Source organism: Hirundo rustica, chromosome 3 (assembly GCF_015227805.2).
Source record: "Hirundo rustica isolate bHirRus1 chromosome 3, bHirRus1.pri.v3, whole genome shotgun sequence".
NCBI classification, from domain to species: domain Eukaryota; kingdom Metazoa; phylum Chordata; class Aves; order Passeriformes; family Hirundinidae; genus Hirundo; species Hirundo rustica.
In genome coordinates, this window is record NC_053452.1 from 70095081 (window position 1) to 70116878 (window position 21798).

The 21798-nt window shown below is 37.0% G+C and overlaps 1 protein-coding gene across 5 annotated transcripts in view; it reads left to right on the plus strand.

Annotated features, from left to right (window-relative positions):
• WASF1 (WASP family member 1) overlaps positions 1-21798 on the plus strand; it is an 87759-nt gene that overhangs the window by 16297 nt on the left and 49664 nt on the right. Inside the window, exon 1 of one of the 5 annotated variants that reach the window (XM_058420074.1) lies at positions 3653-3922. The exons of 2 other annotated variants lie outside the window; for them this stretch is intronic. The gene's annotated coding sequence lies outside the window, so the exon portion shown is untranslated. Of the gene's footprint in view, positions 1-3652; positions 3923-9878; positions 9898-15285; positions 15305-21798 lie in introns of those variants that run through there. 2 more of the 5 variants (XM_040060546.2, XM_040060545.2) reach the window with 2 other exon arrangements.

Genomic DNA, 21798 nt, shown 5'->3' on the forward strand with positions numbered 1-21798 from the left:
ATCAATTAGGTTTTCATTTTACCTCCTGACAGATGCTTTTTTCCTTAAAGATGGCAACACAAGGTTTTGCAGAACCAGTTATTTAAGTGTGGGTATGAGGCTTCAGTGCCTTATGTTAACAATCTATACAAAGCCTCAGGAGTGTCTGGTTTTGAGAACATTTTGCAATCTGAAACGTTATGACTAATTTAGGCTAATATGTTGTATGAAATTCTTGCGCTGTGGTCACTGAATTGAGGCAGAAAACCTGTCTCTGTTTTGCTTCTATGTCTGTATTTTGAAAAAAATATGGCTTTTACGTGGATATAATAATTTAATTGTAATATATATGTAGACAATATTTTTGTTTTGATATCTATAAGGCTCATTGATTTTCAGAATTGTGCTTGTTAGAATATAGATTGTCAAGAAATTCATGAGGTACTGATTTCATTAAGCAGTCTCTGCTGGTTGTTCTTGCATTCAAGGCACCCTGCAGTTGTGTGATCTTACAGTAAGCAGGATTGGATACTCATGCAAGGTATTTTTTTGTTTGTTGGGGGGGGGTTGTTTGTTTGTTTTTTCTGGATTCTATTTTCCCTGGATTAATATTCTCTTCTTTTCAGAAAACTTTACCTGCTTGAAGCAGAAACACAGGGGCAGAAACGGTGAAATTTCTATTTGTACTGCTTAAAAAGTGGTTATTAAATTATTACCAAAGTATTCATTGCAGAGTTATGCAAAACATTTCCAAAAATTCTTGTCAAATCTCTTTCTGCACTTGTGAAATCAAGGAGGCTTTGCAATTTATTTCAGTAGAATCAGGCTCCTTATAAAAAGAAGTATGAAAAGCTGAGTGGCTGCAGGGAATTCCTGAAGTTTCTCTTCCAAGACAAGCTGTCTTTTTCATTCTCATCACAGTATGCTTAATTTTAAACTAGCAGAGTAAGAAAATAAGGCATCTGTGCAGGTTTGGAACTGGACTTTACAGTTGGGCTTTTGTCAGAAGTAATTGCAATGAGTATTCTACGTAGAACCTTATTTCTAAAATCTCAGCTGTAACTGGTCCTTACTCTTCTTAAACTTGGACTGCTTTTCAGAGAAAAATAATTCTTGTAAATATGTTATTTCAAACTGGAGACACTATTCTGTGAATACTTTCAATTAACGTATTAATTGTAAATGTGACATTATCGTTGGGGAAACTTTATTAATGAACTTGGGGATGAGGGAGTTTGAAATAAAATAGGCAATAACAGTGACAGTTCAAATGGAATAAGATTTTATGCTGTCAGTTCTGCAAGACAGTAGAAAGAGATTATTCTAAAATCTAATAAGCAGTTTGCATGCATAAGTTAGTTGTCAGTAATCTGATGCCATGTCAGACAGACATCTGTAATTGTTTATTTTTCCAGTAGAAATAAATGCGTAGTTTAAAATAAAGCATTAAAGTAGTGCTGGAGGGAGAGGAAGGGCAGGGAAGAATGTTTGCATTACTAAAGTAATCCTTTAGTACATCATCAGGACTCATTTAATTCAGACCATTTCTTCATGTGTTATATGCCTCAGCTGATGGGACACGTTTTATTTTAGTAGTAATTCCAGTCTTCCTTCCTGTTTTATTTTGTATTGGAACAACTTCTGTGAGGGGAGATAGTCCTACAATTCTAAGTTAATTACAATAACACTAGGAAAACTTGGTTAATTTTTCCATATATGCCTTTCCCTATTTTACTCCCGTAGCTGTCCTCAGCCCTTTACCATCCAGGAGGGCCGTGTCCAATTTCGTGATAGTCTTTTTGGAGCTGAAACCCCAAAACCGGTATTCTAGTTTTTCCCTACTAGTAGTACTGAGTTAGAGGCAGAATGGTAACTTTTCTTTGTTTGTTCTTGTTCCTGGCTTGTCATTTTTCTTCCTAATGCAGCCCGGTGTGCCGTTTGCCTTATTCCTGATGGAAAGGCATTGCTGGCTTGCCTTCAGCTGTGGGTCTGGGTCTGCGGCCCCCAGGTCCTTCTCAGCAGCGCTGCCACTTGCCCAGTCAGCTGCCAGCTGCCAGCCTCAGCTCCTTGTACTTGCGCTGCTTCAGGTGACTCGTTCCTCAAGTACCTCCATGTCATTCCTTCTGCTATCATGCAGTGAGTTTGGGTATGGGATTTGGTTTGTCTAGGCTTTTGTGGGTTTTTTCCGTGCAAAAACAGGATCAGAGCTATACGTCCACCACTTCTTACAATCTGTGGTTATTTAAAGATGGTTCGGGAATCAAGGTTTTGGAAAAGTGAAAGAAAAATGGTCCTGAACATCTTGAAGGCCTAGGCCCCAAAGGACTTCCTTAGATTTATGTCTTAGAGAAGAAAACTAAATTTCCAAACTTGTAAAATACCAAGAAAAGGAATACATCTCTTTTAATTTTCATCTTTGCGGTGGTGAGAAGTTATTTCTACTGAACAGTTGCATAGTGTTGAAAATTCTGGAATTTCTTAGTAGTAGTCCCAGCAGTGGTTATACAATCATTCTAACTCAGTATTATTCTCTGTTGGCCTTTGAGGATGTCATTGCAGTAGAGACTGTCCATCCATATACTGTGTGTTCAATCTTTTTTATAGACAAATAAATACTTCCTTTTTGGGCATGTGAATTACCAGCAGTTTTCAGATGAGGAAAAATGAATAGAAAAATCAAAAACAACATTACAATCACATTGTGAATATTTGCAATAAAACCTGCTTTATACCCATGTATTTCAAATATATTTGTCATCATAATTTGTTTTAATATAGTTAATATTGGGATAATTTTACATAAATAATGAGATCAAATTAAACCTCTTATCATCTTAAGTATTTCTTTTGAAGATACAATTTGGACAGAGTGTGGAGGAATGAGGTCTGATAGATCTGTGTGTGAAGAAATTAATTTTGTTAATCTTTTGTTCATGGAAATTTTAAAAGACATTTTCTGACAACATAATCTGGTAGTTTATTTTTCCTTAATATTGCAGCTGAAATTAAAGACATCCATCATAATGATATAGATAAATAAAGAAAATATTGCTCACAAAGGTGTTACGACAAGCTGATGTTCATCTAGTAATGACATAGATAATAAAGAATAATTTGAATAATGTGCTCTCAGAAAGTTACTGTGGCTGAGATAAAGAATGTGAGAGTGTTTTGGTCTCCAAAACAGACACTAAGATGTCACAAATAAAATTTTCCTGTGATTCTGATAATTTTGTTACTGTTTTACCAATTAATACTGCAAGATTAGGACCAAAAGTGCTTATATTCGGTACACATATGACAAACACTGGTAGTAGCAAAGCAAGCCTCCTGCCCACACACCAAATGCTGTTACTTGCTTTCAATTCACATTTAACATAGTCGCTTTAAGGATGTGAAAGGAAGCTGGGTGTTCCTTTCCTTCTCCTAACTCGAAGGTTACTTTCAATCTTTAACAGTATTTTATTTTGTTTTAAATTGAAGGTGCATAGATATGACTGGTCTCCTCTCTTGCCTTCTGAGAAACTTTCTGATCCTTATGAAGTTCCTCAAGGCCAAGTGCAAGGTCTTGCACCTGGGTTGGGGCAATGCCAATCCATACAGGCTGGACAGCGATTCAGTTGAGAGCAGCCCTGAGAAGGATTTGGGGACTTGGTGGATGAGAAGCTCAGCATGACCCAGCAATTTGTGCTCAGAGCCCAGCGAGCCAACTCTGTCCTGGGCTGCATCCAAAGCAGCATGGCCAGAAGGTTGAGGGAGGTAATTCTGCCCTTCTGCTCTGCTCTCCTGAGACCCACCTGGAGCACTGCTTCCAGCTCTGGACTTGCCCTAACACAGGAAGGACATGGACCTGTTGGAGCAAGTCCAGAGGAGGCCGTGAAGATGATCAGAGGAGACTGGAGCACCTCTCCAATGGAGACAGCCTGAGTCTGGAGAAGAAAAGGTGTCAGAGAGACCTTATAGCGCCTTCCAGTACTTAAAGGGGGCTGCAAGAAAGCTGGAGAGGGACATTTTACAAGGCCACGTGCCAACCCAAGCCAGGTTGGATGGGGCTTTGAGCAGCCTGGTCTAGTGGAAAGTGCCTGTTTCCCTAAAAAAGGCAAGGAGGTTGGACATAGTAATCTTTAGAAGTCTCTTCCAACCCAAATCATTCTGTGATTCTATGCATTTATGGTGCATGTAAATTGGAAAACAAAGGTCTGTTGTGATTTCACTGCACTTTTACTGGAACTCCACATTAATTTTTTTCTCTGTGTGCTTTGTTACAGTTGTAGCATGTTAGAATCAAAAGAGTAGGGTTGTGATTCTGGTTTCTGGGCAGGGGGTATTTTTGATGGATACTAAACTTGGTTTTGTTCAGTTGACTTTCTCAGCTGGAAATATTGTGTCCATATGTGTAAAATCTCAGAACAGAGCACTGAATTCCCAATAAACTAGTTGATCTCAAACAGAGACCCCCCCCAGGTGGAGTTACTTATCCATCTTATGTTTATCTTACCTATTACTTTGCCATGAGCTGACTAATTCAGGCAAAATTGTAATCCCTATAGGTAGGATTACAATCCAAACAATAGTAACTCTGGAAATAGCTTAAAGGACATTACATTTTCTGTATTTTTTTCTTTTTTACTGCAGGGCAAACAAATATATATTCTTTGGCTCACAATGAGTACACCTGCTGAAATACAGAGGACCTTTCTCAAGACTATTGTTCTGTGCCAACAGCATCATTAGAAATGTATTTTTTTCAGTTAGAAGAGCAGTAGGAGGAATAATGCATTTAAATATACCAAATCATATTTAATTTGTTGCTTAGCAGCCAAAGCAAATTGTGGAAATCTCTGAGATAGATGAAAGATTGCTGTAGTATAGGGATTTCACATCATGACCATTTTTTTTTAATGTTAGTTAATACTACACCAAAGTTCAGAGTTTGGGGGAGAGAGGTTTCTTTTCCTAATTGCCAGTGTTCTTAACAAAAATCATTTTGATAAAACCTGAAATGGGATTGGGAGAAGACCAAAAGTGACCATTAAAAAAAAAAAGTAGAGTAGGGGTAAGAGTACAGGCAAAAAGAAAAACGTTTCTGCCATTTGATGTGTCACCGGATGAGCACTTCTGTTAGATACATTGATGAGAACATGGGACCTATTCCTGATCTGGATGTTGAGGGAATTCCCTGGATACCAAGTTAATTTGCAGGTGTTTTCATCATGTAAGTTCCAGTGCATACACTAACTAGTCAGTGCTATTGTGAAGGTACAGGTAATTCACATTGTCCATACAGGAAGCTATGTTGTGTGTGAAATCTCAGTTGTTTGGCATTAATTTAGTTTTGCTGTCTATAGTTAGATATGAAATGTAAAAATTCCCACAGCAAAAGCATACACGAGCTTTGAACACTTAAAATTCTTTCAATATTCTTCTATCTCCAACATTTTGCACAAGAGGAATTGCTACGAATTGATGGTTGGATGTTGGGAATGTGGAACATAAAATCTATTTAAAGATAAAAGTGCTTTCAAATACGTTCAGAAGATAGGTATATAAATACAAAATAAAAAGAAGAAAAGGTAGATACTTCAAATATATATGTAAACATTAAGGTGTGTGCAAGTAGAACCAATCTACTCTCTGTTGAGTGAGGAGCAGACTGAGGGGATGTTGATATGAGTAGTGAGAGATCATCTGAGGGACTAGTATACCTCTTTAAAAAAAACTTGTCGGAGCTCATGGAGTGGAGAAGGATGTAGTTTAGGAAATCCTTTTGTTTTTAAGCAAAAGGAAGCAACTGCTGCAGTACATGACAGCTGGACACTGTAATGGGAGATGTGCATGCACGTATGAATTGAAATTTTTAAGCTTAAACCATGGAAATGGACTAATTCTGAGTCAAATGTTTTGTGATTGCAAAATCTGTTGCTGTCATGAATTATTCTTCAGAGAAACTCAAAACCTTTTGAACAGAAAAATCTTTTTGGTGGGAAACCTGATGTACACTAATATCTTTGGTACCCAGCACACAGGCCACAGTCCATTTTCTTTGATGGTCAGTCAGGAAATAGAAGCTGAAATTCCCTGGCTATGACCACAAATGTAATTTCAAACTTTTTTTTTTCTTTTGGTATAAAGATAATGCTTACCCTTATTTTAAAGTTCCTCTTTCTGGTTTAAGTGAGTAATCCTCATGTGTGGGCAGCATCAATTTGAGGGTAGCTTTTGATGCATATAAGCAGCTGCTGCTGAGAGATACTGGATATTTATGGAATTTGGGTTCCAGGGTTTGGACTTTTTTGTGTATGTAAAGAAGCAGAGTATTTTTAATCCTAATATAGAGAAAGAAATGTATACTTTTAAAAATAAGATATGGAAAATGTCAACAACATTTATATCACAAGTATTTTATAAAAACTCAAACACACTACAACCTGATTGTTTACTTTGCTGTGAAATATTTCTGCAGTTTGTATTGCAGTTTGAACTTCTAAGAATTCTGTTTATGCAGCATCCTTTGTTTAAAGGTATTTATGTACTTCAAGGCTAATTGGATTTTAGTGAAACATGAGAAACAATGGTAATATATGTTTTCTTTCATAAGCAAAAGCTAAAAGAATGGAGAATCTTTGTGCACTGCTTAAAATTAACACAATGTGAGAAGCTTAGAATTAGAGCCAAGTCTGCAGACTCTTTATGCCCTAACCTCAAAATTGTTATTTTTCATTTTTTGGCATTCAGAATTCAATTTCAAAATTTAATTTTAGACAGTTGCAAAATTGTAGCTTACAGAACAATGATGACATAAACATCATATATCTCAAAAGATTCTTTGATAATAAACCTGAGATTTTACATGCTAGTTTAGTTGTAATTGAGGGAAGGGTCTCTCACTGTGTTGTGTTTGGGGTGTGGTTTGGTTGGTTCTTTTTTCCTGACAGAAACAGTTACTGTTATTATAGTTTGCAGTTTCAATGGAAAAAAAAAAAGAGAGATTGAAGATCATGCAGGGAGCATCATTTTGTTGTTTCACTAATGAAAGTCAAAGATGATGTTACCAGTCAGCAGTGCATCTAATGGACAGTTTGCTTACTGACAAAAGCCTTAAGGGTGGTAGGCTACAAATTAGAAATTGAAACACCAGTAGTTTTCTCTTTCTGTAAGATACAACTTTTAGTTTGATGTGTAAGACAAATTCCTTTAGCTGTTCAGGAGCTCTGTTTTTCTCAAAACTTACCATAGATGAGCTTTTCTCCATGTTTTTCTGTATGATCCATATAGCTTCAAGTACAGCGGATGTTTCTCACACACCACTTCTTGTCATGTGCTCACTTTTAGAACATGAAGTCTGTATTTCTGACAGAACTGTTGCAATTGTACATGTGTGGTACAGCACAAGCACCAACAGCGACTCCTTTTGTCTATCAGAAAGGCAGCAACCAGAAATGGCCCCAAAGCAATTTATGTAGTATGCTCCCAACTATAATCATTCCTCAGAACCATCAACACTATGTTGATATTAGGCAGCCAACCCATTTCCATCTTCTGGAGCATTACAGGACTGGGTGTGCATCTCTTACATGGAGGGAGGGAGAGACAGGTGTCAGTAAGGGGCAGACTGCAAATGCAGAGCACTTTGATTATCTGCTGTCCCTTGGTTATCTGCAGTCCCCTGCTACGTTTGAAAGTCCTAAACAGAGTGTGGACTACCTGTCAAGTGCATTGGGATAGCAGTTTGCATGCCTGTCTCGAATTACCTCATTCAGGAAATGGTGATGCCTCTGTGAAGCTGAAAGCATTCCAGGGATCCTGCTTTTCTCTCAGTGTCTGGATCTAACCAACCACATACTATGTAGAGTTGAAAATTATTGGCAAGAACATTGTTGAATCTCGTTTCCTAGCATGCAATCTTGCAGGCAGGGCAGAGAATTGGGATTTTTGAGGGTTTTATGTGCTTGGGATGATATTTAGAAAATAAGCTTGTGACAAATTGTTTTATCTTGATTTGCATTGAAATGCATTTGAAGATTACATAATCTTGCAGGATTGGATCATTAATCTTTATTGCTACATTTCTTCATTTATGAGCTTGAATAGCATAATAGCATCTATATCCCTGAAGCAGAGTAAATTTGTCTGCCTGCTTGCATTTATATTCTTAGCACAATAAATTCTAAGCCAGCAGAAGATACTGCAATGGTCGATGTTATTCTGAGCTGAAAAGCTGTTATTGTAGCAAATATGTGAAATTGTTTAGTTTGTAGAGAGAGATGTTGTGCTTACAGAATAGAAAAGTGCATGCATTTTGTATGTTTTGTGATCTCATGTGATTTTTTTCCCCTAATGCATAGTTGAAGTTTACTTGAAATTACTAAAGGTAGATTTCTTTCCTAGCTTCTCTGGGGAAATTGATTCTAACTGCTTTTCATGAATGTAAAAAAATTACTGAAGGCTTTCTGTGGAATTATATAGAATGCACTGTGCTTGCTTGGTGCATGCACTATTAACAGTCATTACCTGAAGAGCACTAGGTTAGCACTGTGATGCCTTACAAGTCTCTGAATATTGTATTAAATTAAGATGTTTATTTAATTCTAATATCAGTAAAAGTTTCTGGAAGTTTGGACTCTCTGAGAGTGACAAATTTTGGTGGATTTTTTTTCTTCTGTAATTGCCTGGGTGCCTTTTTAATGGTTTTATTTATTTTAACATTTGGCTGTAGAAAGGAGTGTAGTAGTCGCATTCAGGTGTTTGGAAGAGACAAAAATGTATTGGAGTGAAAGACCACAAAAGGATTTAAGGGATTGGAGCGTCTGTAACATGGGGATTGTCTCAAGTAGCTGAGGTTTAGCCTAGAGGAGAGAAAGCTCAGAGGAACCTCATCAATCTGTATAAATGCCTGACAGAGAACAGTAAAGAAGATGGAGCCAGACACTTCTCAATGGTGCCCAGTGACACAACAAGAGGCAATGGGCACAAACAGGAAATTCCATTTAGACCTAAGAAAAAACTTTCTATTTGTGGGTCTAGATAAACACTGGAAAAGGTTCGGGACATTGTGGACTTTTTATTTGTGAGATACTCAAAACATGACTGGAAAAACCTGGAGGAACATAAATTGGTCTAGATGATTTTCAGAGGTCTTTTTGACCTGCATTGATTCTATGATTTAGACTTCTAGTGACTTCTTCTGACTTGCTTTCTGCAGAACTGAGCTTTTAAATCTTGAAACATGTGGTCTTCCTTAGACCTAGAAACATTCTAGGAGAAATGGAGCAGCATTGAACAGTTTGCTCAGAGAGATTGGAGTCTTCATAGTTTTAAGTTTCTAGACCATGATGGATCAAAACCAAGGCTATCCTGCTTTAATGCTGATAATCTCCACTTGAATGGGAGCTTGGCCTTGATGATTTCCGGTGGTCCCAAGGAAATGTCTCTGTGATTGTGTCTCCCTGTGAATTTTAGATCCATGTATTCATCAAACATGAGGTAAAATGTTTAAGGATTCTTCCAAATTGTTGTGAGAAGGTTCAGAATGATGAAGTGATCCAAGCAAGTTAACCTCCTGTAGCTGCCATATTTTGAGGGGCTGTCATAATGCATGTGCAGACATACATTCTGTCCCTGCATTTGGAATTTCTGCAGTCCCTGCCACTGTACACATACAAAGAACAACTTTGTTGTATCAGCAGGTGTCATAATGTGGAGACAGTGCAGCAAAAGAAGATTCTGATTAAAAAGAAGCCTGAGTACCTGGGTGCTTGCAGACCAACAGTGAAAATCTGTGGTCAACACATACAAAACAATGTCTGGATTAATAACTGTTTTCCATTTCTAGAACAGGTGGAAGTTTATGCAACAAAAGTACCTAAGTTCCACTGCTCTGTTTTCCTCAGCAATAACATGATGAAGTTGTCATTTGGGGTAAGGATCATTTACCTCTGTACTGATCCATTTTCATGATTCTCTGCAGTGAATGAACTGTAACGAGTAATCAAATCCCTTCATTTTAGCTGCTAACTTGTTTATGCTGTAGCTAGTGTCACATTGGATATATCATGAGATAATGATGCATTTTCATGGCTTTTCATATCTGAAAAGTTATAGCATGTGGGCTTATTTTGCTTGGTTTTAATGCTGATTATCATGGAAGATTGTTCTCGCTCCTCTGTTCTGTATCTTCTCCTCCCTTAGAAAATGGGGCAGGAGGTGGGGGAAAGCAGGAGGAATGGAGTAACGCTGAAAATTATGTTGCAGCACATCGTCATCTGGAATGGTGGGTGGCTTCAGGTTGCATTCATTTTAGGATTCTATGTTTTCAGAAGCCGACATAAAACCATGCAGCTGATGAAATGATAATTACTTCACTGAGTTACCCAGTGTGTAGTTACGCACACACTTGCACATAGGTCTAAATTTACTTGTTTTACTGTAATTAATGTATCATATTAGTACATATGGTTGTAAGTGAAAGACTGGAAAAGTGTTTTTCACATTTACAGCTAATTATAGTCATGCCTACTTTAGTTTCAGACAAGTACTGTCAGTGGCTTGATTGAAATCTTGAAAAGCATGGTTTGTATGTCTAGGCACGTGTTCCTCTATATATAGTATATAATTCTGGGTTTTGTATGATATGTAATAGCAGTAACAGTTGTTAATATACATTTGAAATGTCATAAGTTATGCAGAATTCTGTCAGGTTATGTAAAGTCAAGACTTACTCTCCTCATCCCAGTAATTAAAAGTATTTAGGAATTACTCATATTTTTATCTCAATAAACAAAAGAGGGATCATAGTGAATCATTCAGTGCAATAAAAATGGATATGTAAGTAACTTTGATAAATGTAACTTTAGGCAATTTACATTGTGCCCAATATTTGTTCATCTTAAGGTTTTGAGCCTAAACAGATAAGAGAACATGGGAAATACCTGAGTGGTTTAGAAAGTGATCTGCATGTATATATAGAGAAAATATTGCCCATAGGAAATCAATAGGTGTCTTCAAAAAATGATACCATTTTCCTCTCTACTTTTTTTGTCTTTGTTCTAATGTTAGCTGCAGAAGCTCTTATGACAGATCACAGACCTAAGCCTCTTTTCCGTCCCTCTGGCACTCTGGGTAAAGTAATGCGTTCTCTTCGCACAGCAATATGTAGCTTTTTGGTGACTGGAAGAAGGAAGAGGCTGCCAAAGAAGGATCCAAGCTGCCAAAACAATTGAAATGCAGAGAAGGAACAGTTAAAAAAAAAAAAAAAGTGCGAATACATGAGGAAATAAGATGTAAAAGGGAAATATGGATGTATTGACCCTGGCTGGATGCCAGGCACCCACCAAAACTTTGCTCTGCAGCTGGACAGGGCAGAGAAAATATAATGAAGGATTCATGATTTAAGAGCTGGAAGAGATCACTCACCAAATATTGTCATGGGCAAAACAGGCTAGAGTTAAAGATATTAATTGAATTTATTATTAACAAACCCAAACCAATGGGTTGGGATAAGGATATGGACAAAGGGAAATGAAATCATTCTTTCTTATGTAATTCTCAAGACAGTTGAACAGCTGTTGGAATTAAAAAAAAAGGAAATTACCCCCAAAACAAACCAACAAAAAACACCACCAACAATTAATACCCTTCTTTCCTTTTCATTTTCTGTCTTCACCAAAGATGTTTCTGAAACTTCTTACTCTAATAATGGGTTGCATATCTCTAAAAAATTAAAAGGAAAATGAAAAACCATCATCCAAAATTGTTGTTTAAACAGATTGTAAATACATTCTCTGCCTTTTAATAATAACAAGTGAAATACTTAGATACTGGTTTGGCATCATCTGGGGCCATAAGGAAGCTAAACTTACCAGCTGCTTGGAAGAATAGTTTATGCTCTAGTAAAAGTGATTTCACTTTCATCTTCATTAAATATAGTAATGGAGGAGTCAGAAAACTAAATTAATTTTTAAATCAATGTTGTTTAACTTTTTTTGAAAATCAGCAAATCAGCTGAAGACCTTAAGTGATCAAAATTACATGTATAAGGAAACTATTGTTTTGTGTTGCACAAAGCACCTCAGTTGCATTTATATGCAATGGTAGGATTGGAAGGCAGAGGAAGAGTAGGACATACATACTTCAGCACACAAAATGTGAATAATTATGAGTAATTTACCTGCAGTCCTGGGGGGTTTCTAGTTTTTTTTCTAAGCAGATGCTGATACAGAAACTAAGAATTTTTCTAGTGGCTCCCATACTGACAATACTGTAGGTTTGTAAGGAGAGGTAATTCACTGTGAAAAAGCTGAATTCCTGCCTAGTCCAAAGGCAACAGTTGTGTTTCTGATTTTTATACTCACAGAATAGTAGATATAAAACCCATACCCATTCACAGCCTGAATGAGTTATTTAATTCTAGATGAATAGCTGGATTTTTAGTTGGTTGAAATTCCTTGGCGTAATGAATTGAAATACATGGATTTTGTCTTTCTGTACAGAGGCATTTTATTTGGGGGTTGGTTTGGCTTTTCTTTCAGTTCTGGTTTTCAATTTACTGTGCTCAAAGACTGGAAAAAGAAGGAGAGATGAGCAGCTGAGAGCTATGCATAGTAGGAAGAAGATGGCATTGCTCCCTGTAATAAATACCCACTATGTGGCTGGGACCACTGGTGGAAATGACAGCATGGTTCTGCTTGATCTTGCTTCTAGGGCTTTCATAAAATTCTGTGTTATGCACTGAAATGCACAGACTGACTGAGGTATAAAGTACAGATGGTACTTCCCACCTTCCCACCCCCCATGCAGTACTTTAGTGGGGGAAAAAAAGAGAGATCCTGAGCTGGATATTTTGAGAGCATGTGACTGTTTTTCTGCAAAAGACCTTAAAATCATGTAAGGAAGGGCTCTGCACAACAAATATGATGTTAAAAAGCTTTTTTTGGAGGAGAAAAAACATCAAACAGCAGACAAACAAATGAAACTAAATGGGAAAAAAATCCAAATGACTAACAAAACCAAAACTTTTAACAATCTCCACTTCTCTGCCCCCTCCCCCCACCAAAGACATGAAACAAAACAGAAACAACCCCCAGCTTACCTAACTGGAGGTTTGTGATAATTGCAATTAAATACAGCAAAATTGCAGACCAGTCATCCTTCAAGTAGAAGGTAAAAATTAGAGTGAGAACTAGTGCTACCTAGGAACTCAGGGCCCCTGAGTACCATCTTCCCACCCACATTTTTTAACCAAAACAGAGCCCATTGCCATTAATGTCTTGTATGTACAAAACATAGACTTATTATTAAAGGATTAATTCTTTTTAAAAATTTTCTTCTATCTTTAATATGTTTACATACATTTGACTTTGGTGCTGTTACTACGAATTATTTTGATAGAGTAGAACTCCAAAACCATAATTTTTTAGATGATTTTGTGGGATTGGGATTTCCACAGGGTAGGAATCTGTGAGCTCTTCTTTCTCATTGAGAGGCTTATTTTCAGACATTGTAATGCAGCATGAGATTTATTTTAATATTTGGGATCTCATGTCATAAAAATGTGTCCGGTTGTGTCCCCGCTCCGGGTGGGAGCTGACCCCCAGCTAGCTCGGGTCAACACAGACACAAAGTTTCCAGTTCGTTTTGGCTTCTCGGCTTAGCAGCTGGACCCAAAGGTGACAGTCAACAGCAGCAGAAGAGAAAAGGCTGGCTCTCAGCTTGGCAGGTTAAAAGATGTTTATTAGCAGAGATCTCCCAGCTCCGAGGCGAGCGGCTGAGAGCTTCCAGGCTGAGAACCCAGCGGCTGAGAGCTTCCAGGCTGAGAACCCAGCGGCTGAGAGAGCCTCTTCCTCCCTCCTACCCCCTATAAGCGGGGGAGGGTCCCAGGGAGGATACAAGAAGACAACAAATCAGGGGTTTCAGGGGGTAACAAGGTGTGCCCACCCCCAAGCTTCAGACCACTAAAATCCAGAGCCAAAGGAATTTCCCCCAGGCTACCTATCACCTGAAGCCCTCTGCCGGAGATTTCACAATCCGGGAGGGACCCCGGGAGTGATAGGCAAGCTGCCCCAGAGAGGGGGGTTGGGGCAGAGGGGATGTTACATGTCATGTGAGGTATGGGATGATTGACACAAAACACCTTATTATACAGACAACACAAAAGGGATACAGAATTGGGGATACAGTGAAACGAACCATAACATAAACTTCTTAGAAAAATCTAATAAAACAGTTCTGCACCACCACATAAAAATTTTCTTTATATTTAAATAATACGTGCATTGTCTATCTGAAGCTTTCAGCTCTCCTTTGCTAAAAGGAGAGAAGAAAGAAAAAGGTAATTAATTTTCTATAAAGGTGCCAAAAGCAAACTTCAGCATTTATTCTCTGGAATGCATATTTCATATTTTTGGGTGACATGGTAAGTGTATATTATTTCATAGAGTGGGTCTTAAAAATATGTACATTATAGATTTTTCTTTTCTGATTTTTATAATGACATTATGTTAATAGAATTGAGCTGATAGCCTCAATCTAAACCAGTTTAAGGACTATATTGCAATATTGAGTAAGTGCATTACATAATAACTTTAACATAAAAGACACACAGCCTTCTCTCTTTCATTATTTGTGTAGTATGTGCTATGGCAAGCTTATCATTTAAATTGATTTTTCCTTAAAGTAGCGATTTTAAAAGCTGGTTTATATCTGCTAATTTAACTGTGACATTTGAACCTTTATTTTTTAACAAAACCCTTGTATATTTCCTTGGCTTTTACAGAAAATACAGTGTAACTATATTACTTGTTTTTACTCTGGCTGCTTAGCATGATAACAATAATCACACTAAGAATTCTGTGCATATTTATGACTACAGTCCTGGTGCCTGTGCCTGTTTTAAAAATTTTGTTTAGCGGAATTGGCACCTAGATTGTAATGCGGTCCATTAACCTACCCTTCAAGTTACGCTGGTAAATACTACTGTATTAAAAAAGAATTAGACAAGCATGAGTATCAGCAACAGAAGAGAGTGAGTGGAGTGTGACTGATGCTGTTGCCTTCTACTGATGGGAACAACTTTAAGATCGAAGGAAATACTACTTTTCTTAAGTCTATTCATTTCAGGAAGGCTTAAAAATGGTACGGGTTTTTTGTTTGTTTGTTTCACAAATTCTAATCTTTTTCTTTTAAAATTATGTAATTGCAACTTGTTTCTTTAGGCTTGGATTGTAATCATTTTTTATCGTGGTAACATCACCCAAAGAAAGGGTAAAATGGCCCTTTTAACTGTGAACCATCTTCTGTTGGTGTGCCTGTCTGTAGTCAACTAATTAAGGTAGGTGATGATCTTTCTATATCAGTGTTCAGAATCCACATTTTAAGACACAGTTTCCTGAGCTGTTTGGTTGTAGTGTTGGTTGGAGTTTTTTGATGTTAAGCAGACCACTGGCAATGGAAACCACAATCTAGATCTTCAGCTCTGTGTTGGGTTAAGTACAATCAGGGACTGTACTCAAGAAGGTAATGTAAGGTACATGTACCATTAATTATGGGTCCCTGTTCTTGAAAGTACTCCTTCCACTGGAGTCAGATTGAAGAGTGCCATGAAATATCAAGAGAGAGATACATTATTTGTGCTGGAAAAAATCATTGTCATTGCTAGTTCACTATGTATTCTGGTCTTGATATTATAAAATACTGTAACAATTCTATTATTAGTTGATAGTGAGAAGTATGTGATTGAGTCCAGAATTTCTGCAAAACTCTTTCCAAATACATGTGTTGCCCAGGGTTGTTGGAATTATTTGGTTAAATATTCTGAGCTTGTCTTAAATAAAGATAAATTAATCTGATTTAAGATATTTTATTGTGATAAAGGTAACACTTCTTGTGTTAGACATGAGATCATCCTGTGTTCTCAGTTGTTCAGACATATGACCAAATGTCACTTCTGTAGCCTTGAAATAAGTTTAGGCCTTAAGAACAAAAAAGTTCTTTGGCAAACTGTGTCCCTTGGGTCTTGCTTCTGGGAGAGGTCATCTTCATAATGTCCATTGTTTTTGCTCCTCAGAGTCAGCTGGTGTTTCTTTGCCAGAACTATTTGGAAAGTTGCTCTGCAGAAAGCTCCTGGCATGTTTGTGAAAGGGGTAGCTTCCTAGACAAAAGTTAGCTTTATCTGTGGAAACGGCTTATCAGATGCAAACTTTTATTCCTTTTTCATTAATCTTGTGGATATACAGAGAATACTGATGACAGATTGGTTGAGATGTTCATTGCACAGCGCTGCTTTCTCTGCTAATGCAGTTTAAAGTTACTAAAGAGACTACATTTTTAAACTGCTTGGAAAGAACTTTCAGATTCTTTCAGGCAAGAGGATTAGGGCAGATTTATTTTCACAGGGTATGCCTGCACAAGTCACAAATCAAAAATATTTTCTCCATGCCTTGATCTACACTTTGTTGGTGGTTTGTTTGGTTTCTTGTTTCAAATCTAGTACTACCACTGAGAAATGGTGCTAATAGATGGAGTGATAAAAGTGAATGATAAAAGCTGTTTTTACTTCCTACCTGCGATGTGTGTTGGCACTTACCTGTAAAAAACCCTAAACACTAACAGAACTGAACTTTGGGAAGTAAAGTGAATAATAGTTTAGGGTTGCTTGTTTTGGGTGTGTGGTCTTGTTTGGTTGGTTTTTTTATAATTCAAGTGTATACAAAGCTCTAGAATTCTGGAAAAGTGTGAGTGGCAGAAAACTGACCAAAATATTCTAAAACATGTATATTAATGGTTTCAATTCACAAGCATATCCCTATGTTGTGACAAGCAGTCTGTCTTTCAGCTGGTTTTTCTTTTGTGTGTGTCTGTGTGTACACTTGCATTTCTATGAGTATATATATTCTGCATTGTAGAATTGGAGTTGTAACAGTACAGCTTTTATTATCCTGCATTGTTTTGTTTTCCTAAGCTTTAAAGATTAATTTATGATGAAAAGTTGCTTTTGCCTGTGATAGTAAGCTCCATACGTTTCTCTTTGTGGGGAGAGAGAGGTGGTAGAAATCTCTTTTTATACAATTCTACATAGAGCATATATACAACCTTGACTTCAGGTAGAAGTAATCACAGAAATTGTCAGAAGTATTGAAAGTGTACGATTTTGTTGAGATATGCCTTGCTGTGGAGATTAGGGCAGGAGAGATTAGAGAGTAAGTTTGTTAAAAATAAATGGAACTTTAACATTTTAGAGACTGAGCATGAGTATGTAATAATCTTTATGTTCATCATATGTTAAAAAATATTTAAGAAAATATAGTGCTAAAGAAATTATTATTGACATTTCCTATCATCACTGCATTACACATAAAATTAATTATCATGACAAATGACGGATGCTTTTTGATGTGATACATTTATGTTTTAGACTGGAAATTTTTTCTGGACTAGAAAATATCTTTCCACACAGCGCATTAATTTTCTGGTTGTTAATGTAAAGAACATTAATGTTAGGGGAAAAAAATCACTAATGTTAGGAAAAATATGTGTAAAATATCTAACTTAATTAAATTAACAGAACCAAAGGGCGAATTTCCAGAAAAAACAGATATGTGAAGTGCTGCTTTAGTGCTGTGCAGAGCTAAGCCAAAATGGAGGGAAAAAAAATCTCATACTCTGTCTATGGAGCTGGGTAAGAGTAAGAACAGGGAAGGCATGTATTCCACACAGCTATTCTACTCTGAAATACCTTCCCAGCTTTGACTTTGTGTGGGAGTCAGATTTCTGAAGTCAAGAGGGTGATCTGAACAACTGAAAAATCTAATTAGCTGCCACTAGTGTCTAAAAGTTTATAGTAAAAACTTCCATTATCTTTGAAAACTGTGCCTATTCCAGTATTCCAGATCTGGAGATAGAGCTATCATCATTCTTAGGTGTCCAGCTTCCAGCAAAGGCTGTTTAGAAATCATGGCTGGACATTTGGGCTACTTCATTCTTCCAGAAATATAAACCAGAAGGAATTAAGTGAGCACATTTGATGCAAGGAGACAGTAGGGTGCTAAGCCCAAACCACAGCTCTTTTTTCTTTGCCAGGTTTCAGAAACAATACTTTTATCCAGGTGCTTAAGGCATTCTCCTAGAAAGGAGGATCTCCTGGAAGGATGGATCTGAGTAGATGGGGGATTTCTGATCAGTGACTCCTTGTTTCCTGATAGTGCATCGGTGCTTAGATGTTATGTGAGATACAGGCAATAGCGTAAAATAATCCAATTGTCTGAACACAGGCAATGTGCCTGAAAAAACTAAACGTTGAAAATGTTTAACGTACTTGGAGGTGCTTTCTTCTAGTGTAGCTTGGGTATCTAAAAAGATAAAAGAGGTGCAATTTCAGAAACATTTTTTTTGCACATTTCATTTTGGGAGTTGAAGGTATTTCCTCTGCTCAGGTTACTGAGCGCTGTGAATACTATTTTTCTATACTTAAAGCTGTACACACAGTGTCTAGACAATTAAGGTATCTGCTGGAGCCTGTGAGTTCAATCTCTACAACCAGCCATCTATTTTCTTGTGCTATGTCCTTTAGTGCATGTCTTTTTATTTTGTATGACCCTTGGATACACTCTAAGAAGAGCAGTTAAAAACTGATGCAGTTAATTCAGTGAGGCACATTTGTTATTTTTGATAGTTCTGTACACAGAGAATATAATATTCCATTTTTCAGTTACATAAAAAATTCATGTAAACATTCTGAAAGCAGCCCTATCTTTGATTCCTAATGAGTGTATCTTTAATGGAAAAGAAATACAACCAAAGGAAAAAACCCCCAAACTTTTAAAAGGTTTTCAGTGCACAGTATATTACAGTATGAGCAGTGCATGTGTAAAGAGAACTTTCCAGGTGCAATTTGCATGCACAGTCATATAGAACTGTGCTGCTTGTCACATTGCTGTTAATGATATTCATTAATCTGTAAAATTGTTTCATTATCATCCATCAAAACTCTTCTTGTAACTTCTTGTCAAATACCTACCTAAACAGGTACCAGCAGTAGTAATGCTAAAATTTGTGCCTCTATTTTTCTGTATTATTTTCTTGTCTGCTGTTGTAAGCCTCTTGGAGATACCAGTCTTAATCAGCAGACAGAAAGTGTGAAGCTGTTGATGTTCTCACTTGTAGATGAGAAATTGAAAAGCCTCATTAAATGGTGAAAGATTGAAGACTGAATTGATTAGGGTGAAATGTAAGAGAAAGTGCAAATGTCAAAAGAAGCATTTTTACGCTTATCCATAGAAGAGTGCATGAAAAACCCTGGCTGACCTAGACAATAATTGCCAAGCAAAAATTAATCTGAATTCTGTAAAAGGCAAATTTGTCATTAGTCTGTATCAGATGAAGTATTCCTGAAATAGCTAGAAATAAAAGAGTGCCATTTTACAAAACAGTGGAAAGATCTATTGTAAAATTTTCTATTCTGAAATTATATATTATAATATCTTATTATTTATTATAGTGTTATTGTTATATATATTATTATATATTTTTGATTATATGAATGTAATACATGCAGCTAAGGAGTAGGATTTTGATTTATTTGATGTACACAAGTTTAAAGGAGTTGTGACACATCCCTCTATGTTAAGTACACCAGGGGGTAAACACTGGAGGAAGAAGAGTTACTTAAGATAAACAATAGTTTTGTTTTTTTCCATTAAAGTTTTAGTGCCCTGGAGTAGATACCAGCTGGAACTTGCTTAAAGAAGAATCACATGACAGAATTGGCCATATTGGACTTTCTTGCCGAAGTCTGGCTGTATGTTGCTGACTGGGCAACACAGAGCAAGAAACAAAGGAAAAGACCTAAAATTCAGAGAAAATATTGGTTCTAGTAAAGGATTAGACAGAAACTAATTACTGTAGGAGTAATCATACCTAGCTTTCATAGGTTCAATGACTAAGTTGCAAGAAGAGTTTGAACTTTTAGGGAAGGAACTTCCACCTGAGCACGAGTTCAAAGACAGCGGAATGCAATTTGAGTGCTTATCTTTTAAATGCTTAAGCTACTGCAAAATTATTAGCTATGATTGTACTCCCTTACTTCAGCCCTTGTAATGTGATTTTGTGTTCGTTTTGAGGAAAATAGCCTCCAAATATCTAACCAGAAAATGAATTCTGCACCAATCTATCTTGCTCAGTATTCGTACTCCAACGGTCACCACTAGCAGATGCTTGGAGAAGAGTAAGAATAGGATTAGCCCATATGATACTTCCTAACATTCTTTCAGCTTCTGAGTATTTTCATCTTGAAGGTTTTGTAAACTCTTGGTAATTAGTCTGTTTAGGAACCTGCAGTGAACTCTCATAGCTGCTTGTCTGTTCTTCCCTTGACTTTGTCACAGGAACTTGCATTCAGTGTCCCCTGCACAAAGTGCGTGGTGCTGCTGCTTGTTGTTTGAAGTCCAGCTGTATTTGCTTTGAACCTGGCTTCTCTTACTGTTTTGTGCTATCCATCTGTTAGTTTGCTGTTTTGGAAGAAAACATTAATGCCTAATCTTTATGTAAGATGTTTCCACTAAAGTGTGTGAATGTCTCTGTTATAGTAGCTTCAAACTCACATGTTTTGCACACAGAAGCATTCCATGCATTTGATCTTTCCAGGTATGGAGAGAGTTCATACCATAGCTCCTTCTTGCCCTCTTGGAACCTTTTCCACTCTCTATTGAGAGGAGCAGGCAGAAGCTTCATGCAATATTTAAAGTATGGAACAAGAGTAATTTTAGAGGATTATATAGATTTTTTTTTTTTCTGTTTGATACTCTTTTTCTCTCTTAATATTCCCTAATTTTTGAATGCTTCTTGAGTTTTCTAATTTGATTTTTTTGTATGGCCAAGCACCAAACTGATGCTTTCATGGAATTATCTCTTCTGCTCCTTAATGTTACTACTTAGAGCTTCTTGTTTTATATATGAAGCCAGGATTAGTTTTCCATACATGTATCATTTTACATAAATCTAAATTGTATTTCACCATTGTTTTATTGCCTGGTGCCTCAGACTGATAAGCATTTTTGGTGGTCTTTAAGGCGCTCCTACACTTTGTAGTAGATACCATCAGTAGATTTTCTCTCTGAAGAACTTCCATCCCTTTCTCCTTCTCCTTTGCAATGTTATTTATGAATGTGTTAAACAGAACAGTTCCCAGTACAGCCCCCCCTTTGCAAGTGACTTTCCTCCATCGTGAGAGCCGAGTCTGAACTCTGGTCTTCTGATCCCTCTGTTTTAATCAGTTCTTTTTCCACTACCTTTGCTTTATGTCTCAGCAGCTTACTTTGCTGAAAAACCTTTTGTGAGGAATTTTGTTTACAGCCTTTTTTAAAAAGTGAATAGGCTGCATGAGCCACGTCATCCTTGTGCATGAGTGTAACCCCTGCAAAGAACGTCAGCTCTAGTGAGCCTTGCATTTACAGAAGCTGTATTGGCTCCTCACTGATGGATTGTATTTAGTGAAGTGTTCGCTAATTCTGTTCTTTATGATACATTCTATTATTAAATCTCATCTTACCTAAATGTACTCCCCAGAAATTCCTTGTTGCTCAAGCTTGGCCCTGCGTTTGTCAGCTCCAGTGTTTAGGTACCAAAGAAGTTGTTTCAAGTTGGCTGTTCCATCCTGTATTTCAATAGAACCCTTGCACGGATGCCACGGTGCCTGGGAGATATGTGAATTTTTGTGTTTGTACCATAGTTTGTTCCAAAGTTACTTTCACTTTTAGACCTCTGCTTATTGATTTAATGATTTAGTCAATGTTTTAGTTGTTATTTCAGCAGTTTACACTTTACTGTGTA